The sequence below is a fragment of the Carassius gibelio genome, chromosome B3 (genome assembly GCF_023724105.1).
Source record: "Carassius gibelio isolate Cgi1373 ecotype wild population from Czech Republic chromosome B3, carGib1.2-hapl.c, whole genome shotgun sequence".
NCBI lineage: Eukaryota > Metazoa > Chordata > Actinopteri > Cypriniformes > Cyprinidae > Carassius > Carassius gibelio.
Window position 1 is genome coordinate 31,791,159 of NC_068398.1, and position 5,940 is coordinate 31,797,098.

Sequence of the window (5,940 nt, forward strand, 5' to 3'; positions counted from 1 at the left end):
AAATCAACATATTAGAAAGATTTATGAAGGATCATGTGACAATGAACCTTTGACATCACTAGGACTAAAATAGATTTGAACATATTCAAATAGAAAACAGTCATCTTAAATGGCAATATATTTGAAAGTATTACCAGTTTACTGTATGTGTGACCAAACAGATACAGCCTTGGTGAGCAGAAAAACAAACCTTTGAACAGCAGATTCAAATATTTCAGTGTAATTGGTTATTTTACACAATATTTGGGTGTGTATGATTATATGTGTTTTAAATATATAGTTTTATGACTAGTATTGGACCCTGTCCATGGATATTTGTTTACATTTCTCAAATTCCATCTGCGTACAACTGACAGAAAGTTGACTTTAGATTTTCACATCTGCATCAGACTTAAACAGCTGATTTTCACTGATTTTTCCGGATTTAGATTACCATTAAAGTTAGAATGGTGAATTCTCATCAAGGAGCCCATATAGACAGTAAATAAATATCTGTGATTCTAACAATCATAGGTTACACAGTGTTGAGTCACTTTTCATGAAGAACCCATTGTTTTGTTAATGTGAGTGTTCAACAGCATAGATCTAGTAACAGCTGTGGTTCCTAGAGAACCAGTTTCCCCTCCTACATTCACACCGGCAGCATGAGTCTTTATTTGCAGTGTTTACACACATCAACAGCCAGCGAATGGAGGACACTGTGATCGCAGCTGTTTTTGTTGTGCGTCGTGGGTTTTTTTATAACAGAGATGGAATGTAAACACACAATTTAGATGAAAATCGGACTAAATCTCCGATGACAACTTGCAGTATTAAATATCATCGAGGCATAATGCTTCAGAAAACAGGTAAATACCGTTTTATAAAACAGATAGTTCCGGTCCTTGATTCTGATTGGCTGAGGCACGTTCGAAGCTGTTATAAATTACTCTACAAACATTCACCTTTGTTTACGTTTGAGTGTTGCTCGGCAACCACTTTGTTAGAGCCACAGCTACATTGTTTGGTGGAAGAATAACGTTTTTATTAACATCATTACACTTTGTTTGCTCTGTTTTTATTTTGTGAAACCTGCTAATTATATGGAGTAACCGTTTTATAAAAGCAATAAGCCCCGTGAAGCTGTGGTTTACAGTGAATTTATAACAGCTAAGGGGCATTGTTAGGCACGACGTCAAGCGATAAATTCACAGTGAACCACAGTGGCTTTTTAAAAATGCCAGGTATAGCTGGTGTTATGTTACCTATATTACTGGTCAATCAGCGTGTACTTAAGTCACTGATAGTTTCTACTCTGAAGTAGGAGCAAATTTAGCTAACCTTTAAAAGACATCACCCCACTGACAGCATCTGTACCTTTCTGAGTGAATCTACACATAGATATCCTACTATAGGTTTACGTTTAGCTTAGCAACATGCTAATGCCAACTCTATTGAAATCAATTGTACGGTCAGTCCCTCTTTGTGTGAGCTGCTGCCCGTGAGTCACATATGAGCTCTGTTTCAGTTAGGACAGCTGCCTATGGGCGACTCATTTCATCAACATGTTTCAAATACAAATGTCTTGATGAATAATTCATTTTGAATGATGGGAGGCCGAAAACATTGTTTTAGGTCTGCATTAGAACCATGGCCTTTATATCCTCTCCGCTCATTATCTGACTCGTGTCCTTTCATCCCCTCCTCTTCTCTCTAGTGATTTCTTGGCATCTAATACAAGTACGAACTGTTCTCACATGTGCCCACTCATCCCTCATGACGAACCCAAAATAAAACAAGCCGTCTCTCTAAACAGACGCTAATGAAAATAATGGCCCGGCAGAGCCGTTCCTGCAACCCAAAGGGCTTCTGTGTTCGCTGTCTGTATGAATTATGAAAATAACATCTAATCAATTAGCCATTTAGCCATTAGAAAAAGGGCTTGTTTGATTGAATAGTGGAGAGCTAATGAGAAGTGTGTGATCTGTGCTGTGGAAATCAGAAAGTCAACATCACTTAGATTTCAGAGATTCAATTTACCGTCCTGATTCCCTGACTGAGTCGCTTAATTTGATCAAGGTACATCTCAAAAGCACTGCAAAAACATCTCAATAGAAAAAATAAATCAATCATTTTAGGTTATTTTATTAAAAAACAAGACAAACAGCAGCACTGGGATCGATAAAGCATCATTATGGAGACTGTGCAGTGGAGGAGATGATGCTCACATGTAAAGTCAGCCAGTTTGCTGATGTGCATCTGTTTGCTCATCCCTTCATCTCTCAGATCTGAGAGAGAAAGAGAGAGAGAGAGAGAGAGAAATCAATTTACAGTCTGCTACTAGTTGGAAAAAATTCACAAAGCACATGTCAGAGTCATATTTCACCAAAGCAACAGAAAAAGGCAATGTTTTGCATAAAGAAACCAATCTATTTTAGGCCCCTTAAGTTAATTTTACACCATTGACCTTTTTATGACAATTAAAAACATTTCTCCCACAAATTATTAGTATTGTTTTTGCTAACAGATTCCACTATACTTTAAATATTACACATGAAAACAGGAGAGCATTAATGCACTGAATTAAAACCATTACTCATTGGTTCCAACAATGGATTTATTATTTTTATTATTATTATTTATTTATTTTTATCGTGACTAAATTTTTTTTAACTAATTGACAGCTTACATTCACAATGCTTAAAAACATGACAGTTGCGCTCTAGAGTGCTTTTGCTGTTTTTAATTTTTTTTAACACATCTACACCTCTATATGTAATGTCATAATTATTCTACTGCTTTTGAAACATGGTTAAAGAGTACCGCCACATGCACTGACAAGAATTTGTGGTGAAAAATACTTTATTGGAATTGTGTCATATATTTCAATAGTTTTGTAATTACACATTTTTTCAATGAATATTTAGTACATTTTAAAATATAGTAACATGAAATGTAATTCAAACTACGGTTGAAATTGCCAATAACACTTTAAGGTGTCCATGTTACACAGTTTATATGTACTCACTGATATAATAACAATACATGATGCATAATTACATGCGAGTAACCCCAAGTCAAGCCCTAACCCTAACCATAGAGTAAGTATGTAGTAAACTGATATGACTAAATGTATAATAGCATTGTAACAGGGACACCTTTAAATCAAGTATACAATAAACATTCAATTAAGTGTATTTCTTTAAAGCTAAAAAAGATGATTAAAACAATGTTTTAAAATTTACTTTTTAAAGAAAACTTTTAACTTCGTTGACATTACAAAGTGGATTCTTTTTTTAGAGAAATGTGTTAAAGTGTGCTCTCTTTAAGTGAAATTAATTTCATTAATATTATATTATGCCCAGCAACAGTTTTTTGCAAGTATTTGCAAGTGCACATTCAATACACTTATTTTTCATAAGGTTGTGTTTTTCTTGAAAACTGTAAAAGAAGCCACACAAAACTACCTTAAACCCAATTTTCTATAAATAATGGTAGGTTTACTATCTTGGTGTGTATTAAATCTTAAAGCATGGTTTATAACTTCATAAAAACTCAATTTTGAGCTTGCATTCATGCCATGTTTTTAAGAACAGCAGGTGATTATTAATCCAGCACCTGGTTTCTGTGTCAAACAAATCTGTAATCATTTTATGAACACATTTTTACAGCTTTGTTAGTTATAATAAGAGCATTCTAGATTGAGCCACATCGACAGTAATTAAGTAAATAAAGCACAGCGTCTATTATTCTGATAAACTTATACATTAGCAGTGGTTCAGAGAGACAGGAGGAAACAGAGAGAGAGAGAGAGAGAGAGAGACCATCTCTGAAGACGGGAGGGATGTAGATCTGACTTACTGTTCTCCAGCCTACAGACCATTCACACAAGACATGAACAGAAAAGAAAGGCCTCTCAATAATCTGTGAATGCAGAGAGTGTTGTAAACTGTTGTATAATTTCACCTCGTGACAGGTCCTGTCTTCTGCTGCATCTGGAGATCTTCTCTGAGTGCTTTGAGATTACAGTTATTGTGATAAACAGTTATTGAATCTTGGGAGGACTGATTTTTCTTCATACTGCAATCACTCTTCTACTGTAAGTGGAATGTTCTGCTATACCCATAACAATGATGTTTATTACTGTAACAGTCATGATCAGCCAGTTGTAATGTTCACAAGAGGGAAAAAGTTTTCATATGCCTGGAATCATCATATGCATATTTCTCAGTACTTAAAAAAAAAAAAAAAAAAATCACCCTTCCCCCTTTTCTTATTTTGTTTGTTACAATGTGTCTGCATGTAACATACATTACCATTCAAACATTTTGTTTTAAATGAATGAAACGAGGTGGAATTAAATTGATTAAAAGACAATAAAGAAATTTGTAAAGTTACAAAAGATTTCTACACCAAATCAATTATTTTGAACTTTCTATTTAGCAAGAAAAAACACGGTTTCACAAAAAATAAAATAAAAATAAACAGCACCAGTTTTTTCAAGTGATATAAATGTTTCTTAAGCAGCAACTCAGCAGATTAGACGGACTTCTGCAGGATCACGTGAAACTGCTAGAACTTCACCAATTGGCTACATTTGAAAATATATCCAGAGAGAAAATAGTTGTTTTACATTGTAGGAACATTTAACAATATTGCAATATTGTGATGCAGTCATGGTGAGCATAAGCAAGCATTTATGGTCTATAAAATTATTACCATGTTATAGTTTTTGCTAGTTTGTTTGCTAAAACGCTTTCAGTACTGATCGTACTATATATTATTGTTGTTATTATTAATAAATTATTGTGTAGTCTTCAGATCATGCATTTTAATGTAACATTAAAGAAAGGAAGAAAAGAGAAAGAGAATGAGAAAACGATTCTGAACGAAGAGAAGATCTACCTCTGCAGTAACTCTGCTGTTTTGCAGGAAACGGTGGTTACCATGGTGAAGTATTGCAAGGTTATGGATGTTTACCTCCACAGACTGCGAGCGCTGGTTCGTACAGCACATCTATCATCTCTCTCAGAAATCAGCAAGTGTCCTTGTTACAGTGACTGACAGCCGGCGCCTCCATATCAACACGAGCTCACGTGAAAACATTTTCATGATCAGCGTTACTCGGTTTCAGTGTAATTATTGCTCAGATGTAAGAGTGTGAATAGATGCTGAGCACTGAACTTCACTGAGAACAGGTGCGCTTTGAATGTTATTTTAAATCTTACATTGAAAGGAAGATGATATAGGCTTAATACCTTTTTATAAATAATTTTACACAAACCTTTTTGTAATATAACACATATAAAAAGATCAAAAAGTCTTTTTTATATCTAGCTATCTATCTCTATAGTTTTCTTCATTGTCTCAGTTTATTATTATAGAACACAGAGCTGGGTAGATTATTTACAAACTGTAATCTGTTACTTATTCCAGATTACATGACAAAAAAAAACTGTAGTTCATAACATTTTACATTTTAGGTAATATAATCAGACGATTTCTTTTGACCTAACTTGTTTGTCACATTAACTTAAACAGGTTCATCTTGTACAACATCAATATAAAAATGCCAACTCGACGTGAGGAAATGTTAAACTGCAGAAGCCACAGAAGCCTTTAACATCACATTTGACTGAATTAAACTGGTAAAGGCTCAGAAAATGACACCGCAATCTCAGGGTTTTTAGTTTTACTTAAATGTCAAAGACTGATAAAAGGCACCATGAGCGAAGGCAGTGTGGCGAGAGATTTCATCTCTAGCAGGACTAATGTTTTGAATATTGCACATTTAACTAGTAGTTTGTAGGTAGCAATACATCCCATGCTTCCTACATTACTCAATTAGCCACAGACTCTTCATGCATGCAAACTTTGGTGAATTTTCACCATTGGGATAGAAAGTAGAGCAATTGTTACAACCTACTCCTGATGAAATAAAGCACTGTTTAAATCCAGCGG